The 6512-nt window shown below is 40.8% G+C and overlaps 1 long non-coding RNA gene across 1 annotated transcript in view; it reads left to right on the forward strand.

The window, feature by feature from the left end:
- The window catches only part of LOC148534732 (uncharacterized), a 162236-nt gene extending 156065 nt beyond the window's left edge, over window positions 1-6171 (forward strand). Inside the window, exon 3 of the long non-coding RNA XR_015876867.1 lies at window positions 6101-6171. This is a non-coding gene — a long non-coding RNA (uncharacterized LOC148534732). The remainder of the gene's footprint in view (window positions 1-6100) is intronic.
- Window positions 6172-6512: the final 341 nt, after the last annotated feature.

The following is a 6512-nucleotide window of genomic DNA, read 5'->3' on the forward strand; positions in this document are numbered from 1 at the left end:
CACAGAAAATATTTTTTTTTTGGTTTGGAGTGTACTTTGGGGGTTACAGCACCCTTTAACGGTCAAGCCAGCCGGCCCTTTACTTATGACACAGTCGCACGCTTGGCACTACTTTGTTGATGCACGTGCGGCTACTGCGCACACAATTCACAAACACAGAAAATAATTTTTTTTTTGGTTTGGACTGGAGTGTACTTTGGGGGTTACAGCACCCTTTAACGGTCAAGCCAGCCGACCCTTTACTTATGACACAGGAGCACGCTTGGCACTACTTTGTTGATGCACGTGCGGCTACTGCGCACACAATTCACAAACACAGAAAATATTTTTTTTTTGGTTTGGACTGGAGTGTACTTTGGGGGTTACAGCACCCTTTAACGGTCAAGCTAGCCGGCCCTTTAATTATGACACAGGCGCACGCTTGGCACTACTTTGTTGATGCACGTGCGGTTACTGCGCACACAATTCACAAACACAGAAAATCATTTTTTTTTTGGTTTGGACTGGAGTGTACTTTGGAGGTTACAGCACCCTTTAACGGTCAAGCCAGCCGGCCCTTTACTTATGACACAGGCGCACGCTTGGCACTACTTTGTTGATGCACGTGCGGCTACTGCGCACACAATTCACAAACACAGAAAATATATTATTTTTTTAGCACTTGGGGGGAGCACCCCTGATGGACAGAGCACCCCCTGGACAACACTACAGCACCCCTTTAGGACTGGGACAGTGCACAGGACTTTGGAGTGGACACAGCCCCTATGGAGAACTGACTGCACAACACAGTCCAGCCAGCCCCTATGGACTTTGAAGTAGTGGACACAGCCCCTATTAACAACAGTAGCACAGCACAACACAGCCAGCCCCTATGGACTTTGAAGTAGTGGACAACAGCAGCACAGCGCAGCACAGCACAGCACAACACTACTCTGCACTACACTACACTACACTACACTACACAGCCCAGCCAGCCCTAACTCCCACCCTCCCTCTTCACTGTCCACAGCCGAGTGAGAAAATGGCGCAGACGCGGGTACCTTATATAGGATCCAAAACCCGCGAGACTCGGAAGGCGGGATGATGACGTTTTGCCTTGATTTCAGATCCGAGTCAGGCGGGAAAAGTCGAGCCTGACTCGGATCTGCCTCGGATCGGGGGGGCTCGGGGGGGTTCGGATTTCAGAAATCCGAACCCGCTCACCCCTACTTTTTAGGTTTCTTACAGTTTTTGTGAAACTGAATTCTGCCTTAAATATGCGGATATAGTTTTAGGGAATTAGAATTAGGGCCTGATTAAGACCCGCACGCTAAGCCGCAGACGCACGCTATGGGCGATTATTGCACATTTGCGCATGCGTCAAAGTACGCATGCGTGAACCAGTCACTGTGTCCAGGAATCTTGCGTTTGTAGTACACAGACTGAACGCTACTTTGAGTGACAGCGCCGTTTGTGGGTGGTAACAGGGAAGGTGCTTGTGAACGCGGGAGTGGTTCTGCGAACGCAGGCGTGTCTGGACGTCAAAACGGCGTCTTATGGCTGTGCATAATTAGCAAAGAAGCGTCATTGTACACGTCACTTGCTTGTATTTCAGCCTGCAGTGATCGTAATGCTTGCAGTAGGGTAGGGTCGACCTCAAGGGCTGCGAGCAACTCCGATGGTCATGATTAATCATACACCTCTTGGAGATGATGTATGTTAAGAAAGAAAAGTGGGCGTCTTTAGACTGGCATGCATTCGCTCTGCCGTCACTCTCGAAGACAAAGAGGGCGTCCTTACACCAGACAGTGCGATTGCGAAATTTGCATACCCGGCCCCTTTTAGCTGCGAGAGAGCGCAGCTTAGCGTCCGGGTCTGAATCGACCCTTAGTTTGATAAATAGACCCGCAAGAGTCTATGTATCATTTACCACACTTAAAACTGCCTTTCTCGTTTCACCTACTGTATTTAATGGGTTGAAAATCTTCTGTGTAATTAATTAAACTTTTTAGTGCCCTCACCAAAAGGTCTGTGTTCCAGTCCCCTATGATGTTGTAAAGTCATTTCTTATTGGCATAAGCAAAGTGAGAAACAGCACAAAAATAATATTATGCCACTTTAAAAAATAAAATATAAAAATCACTGGACAAATAGAATTACTATATTGGCAAAACTCACTGAGCAAATTATATAAAATTAGGTAAAGAATAAAAGACTGAAATATAATTTTCTGGCTACATTGACAATTGGTCCGTTGACTTCAATGGCAGTTACTTTCCCATTGATTTGGAAGACAGTAGTTTGCCAATAGAAAGTAATGGCTCCACTGATTTCAATGATTGTAGAGAAGCTGTTTATGACACTTTGATGCTGGTTACAAAGGTAAAAATAATTATAAGTGTTTCTAGTTTTAACAGCGAAATACCATGAAAGGTAAACAAAAATGTACCTAAAGCCTTTTTTCAGCACTGTGACTACTTGAGTAGAGGCTGCTGTAAACAATGACTTCATGGGATTGTACAATATATAAGAAATACCAGACATTACATCGGATAAGTGATTTATTAAACGCTTTTTAGAAAAGCGTTTATCCTTCACATTGTCTTTCTGTCTTACATTTAACGCCACATAAAAGACAACAACAACAAAAAAATCTTATATGATAAAAAAGAGAATTTATTTATGTGAATGATAGCAAACTTAAAATAATAGCTATTGTTATACCAAAACATAATAAAATATAAAACAGGTTTGGGGTTAATATATTATAGATAGTTTCAAAGTCTGAAATTGTGTTGTAAAATGTAGTGGTGTTTTTACAATTACCATCTAGAAAAGGGTAACGTTTTATTGCTAAATGAGGTCAAAGCTATAGTAAGGTCACTTTAAACCACAAAATTGATTTCTCCCCATCAGTCAAGTGAGGTCTGTGTGACCACACATCCATTTATCTGCATGCACCTTACCCTCCACTGGCATCAATTCTCCCAGGCTGTTGAGATGGATTGTTGTCACTGTGTTAGTCAAACATGACATATCTGCATAACATTCTTCACCTCTTTGAAGTGGGCATTACGTGTGTATTATGGCGTGTATGGTCAATGGTCATGACCCAAATCATTATTTTACTGACATCTGTTTAAAATCTCTTGTCTTTATGGGATAACAGTGAATCCAGGCGTAACATTCCCTAGTGAATGTTTCCATATATAATAATAGCATTTATTTTGGAGCATATTTATCACAATCCGCATTTTAAATGCAGATGTGATAAATATTTTACGCCTAAATTTGCAACATGAAAATGTAAATTTTCAGATTAATTTAGTAAGAAGTTCTTGCCGGGAGGAGGAGGGCTCTGATATAAGACTGTCCCGGCAAAGAGCTGGGTCCTCTGCGTGTTCTGTGAATGTGCAGCCTTAGGCCGGTGCATGCGTCAGTGAGGGTTCATGGAGAGGGATCCGGAATCCCCATTACATTAGCCCATATGCTACTATGGGCTAGGGCCATCTTCAGGTGGCAATTGCTATTGGGGCCAAGCTCCAGAATGCTTTGCATTCTAGAGCTTGGTAAATCCGACTGTATGGCAGCCCCTATAGAAGCCTATGGGGGTTTCTTGCTTTGCCAGCAAATATTAATTGATAAATAAGCTCCTTTGAGCGAATACCAACTTTCATTTTGAAAGGAACTTTCTTTTTTTGAATATCAACTCTCCAGCCCATCTTACTTATTGTATTGTACTTCATTTAATTTATCTTTGCAATCTTTATCTTTGCAATGTTTAGTACACTACAATCAATATCTATCTGCAGGGTGTACAATGCACACAGGCTCCTGAGTCAAGGGGGGGGCTCCCATTGAACACATGGTACCTACTGCAACTATTTACCCTTGTGCAATATAATTCTGGTGATATCTTCGGAAAAATGTCACTGATGCCATTTTTTTTAAGACATCACCAGAAACATGTTTCCGACACCTACTCAAAAAAAACGATACACACCTCTGCGCAATCCAGCAGCTGCCCCCTGTATTACATTCCTAGGGTATCACCCAACAACCAAACATCACAGAAATACAATAATACAATTGGAATTTAGAGTAGGGCGCTTGCCTTACATATAAGTCCTTAGTAATGAAAGTTAATTTAGGAGTTCCTAAATAATGTCACTGTTGGTGTATATGTCTGTCCGAAATAAATATTTCCAAACTCCGGGAGATGATTCCCTTTTCTTTTCCCTTGTGATGTGGTTCATAAAAAAAGAGACAGAAATAACAATGTGTAGGACCTTCCTTGTATAGGAGAATTTATAGGAGAGGGTAGTCTCTTATATCCCACACAACCAACTGTGCAGTATATCTGTTGTAAAGTCAGATCCCCTCTGTGAAATCACCAATCCTAACAGATTCCCACAACCACGATAGGATGGATAAAAAGGGGGCATACCCCACTCACTCACTATGCAACAGGTGTTCTCTGGTATATAAAGGTTTCTTTAAACACATGCGTACAGTACTCACGTGAAATATAGATGTTCTATTCACATAAAGGTATCTTTCACTGATGAAACAGCTTGTTGAATCAAAAAACTTGTGGATGTCCATCGGAATTGATCATAAAGAAAGATTTATTCCATACATAAAAAAACAGATACTACTGGGTCCAAGCATGGGAGGTAACAAGAGTTCTTATACACCTTCAAATTGCCTGGAAAAGAAAAAAGAGGTTCCTGTACCTTTAGTTGAAATCCAGAGTACTGTAAATCATGTCAACAACCATAAAATGCACCAAAACCGACGCGTTTCGACCACAAGGGTCTTTATCAAGGTTCCTATTGGTGTTTCCCCAATCCCCTTTTAAATACCGGCAGACGGTCTATCATTAGTGGGGGTGGCGATATAACAATTAGTGAAGTAAAAACGAGAAGAAATCATGTAAGTACATTCTAGAAGCCCTTACCTGCCGTGATCTCCGGTTTTGCGTTCCAACTGCTGGAACGCAGCACACTTCCGGCGGAACTACCTGGTCATTCTCCCTAGAGGGAGTGGTCGGGCTCTGGTGCTAGGCCAATGACGTATACGCCCCGCTAGAGTTCATGAGCCGATAGAGTGTAAAGCGCTATGCTAGATCCTTAAGTCTGTAAAAGCGGGCTAATTAAACAGGGTGGTGGGTCTGCTAAATCAGACGAGATTTGATTTAATAACAATAGATGTTATGTGTCCTGGATCTTTAGGTCAGTAAAAGTGAGCTAATAAAAAGGTGGTATATCTACAAAATCAAACGGGTTTGAATTTGTTAAAAATGGTAGACATTATACGTCCTGTCAAACATGCTCCCCGATAGTGAAAAAAACATATGTCCTGCATTTTTTTGGGTAAAACATATCAATAAATCTATAATTCCTAAAAATACATAAAAATCGCTGAAAGAGACGTGGGATATATATGACACAAGATGGGACCTATAACATTGATCCATATGGTAATGATATTATGTGAAAGGTGCCATATAATACTTAGATCAAGTCAACCCCTACTTATGAAATCGTGACAGCATTCATCAAAAATTAATTAAAATCAACATTCTTCAAAAATTAAAAATACAAATGGTATTTATTAAGAAGTATACTGCTTCCTAGGAACAGCCCAAATTATTATAGGTGTAGATCTTAATGTGGAAATAAAAAGTAAATAAAGTAAGATCATGGTAGAAACCATTTAACCTCAAAATCTGAATTGAGCCCTTTGGGATCGAGGGTCCCTAACTCAAAAATGGCTTTCATTTCTGCCCGGTCCAATTTTTCGTCCTCGTCATTCTTTTGCCAACCTGGTGGGACCAAAATGATCCCACAAAACAATGCAATATGGGAAGGGTCTCGACTGTGACATGAATCAAAGTGTGCCGATACACTGTGGGTGGCAAAACCTTTTTTATTACGGACGTGTTCGCCTATCCTTTTCTTTAATATTCGCGAAGTCCTCCCTATGTATTGTTTTTTACATCTACATTCCATTAAGTAAACAATATTCTTGCTATTATAAGTTATAAAGGAATTGATCTTATATTTCCTGCTATTGGAGCTTGAATTATACTCTTATTTTTGATTGGTCACTCTTACAGGTTTTGTACATGGAACATTCCCCACATCGATAGAACCCCTTTGAGATAACAGAGCTACGGGTCATTCTGGGTGGTGCAGTAGATACACTTTTGACAAGGTAATATTTATATTGTTGGCCCAGTGGTACACAAATTTGGGTTTTTCTTGAATGAAACCCCTTATTTCATCATCCCACCTGAGTATACACCAGTGTTTGGTTATAATCCTCTCCAATTGTTGGTACTGACTGTTGAATTTAGTTATAAAGGAGATCCCTATATCTTGTGGTTTCACATTCTTCTCGTTTTCTTTAATTAGTTTGGACCTGTCACATTCCAGGTATTTTTTGTATGATTTTTCTATGAGATCTCCCTTGTACCCTTTCTCTAAAAACTGTTTTTTTCATGGAAGCCCCTGTGTAACATAATCCTC

Source organism: Taudactylus pleione, unplaced genomic scaffold (genome assembly GCF_031769625.1).
Source record: "Taudactylus pleione unplaced genomic scaffold, aTauple2 ptg000064l, whole genome shotgun sequence".
Lineage (NCBI taxonomy): Eukaryota > Metazoa > Chordata > Amphibia > Anura > Myobatrachidae > Taudactylus > Taudactylus pleione.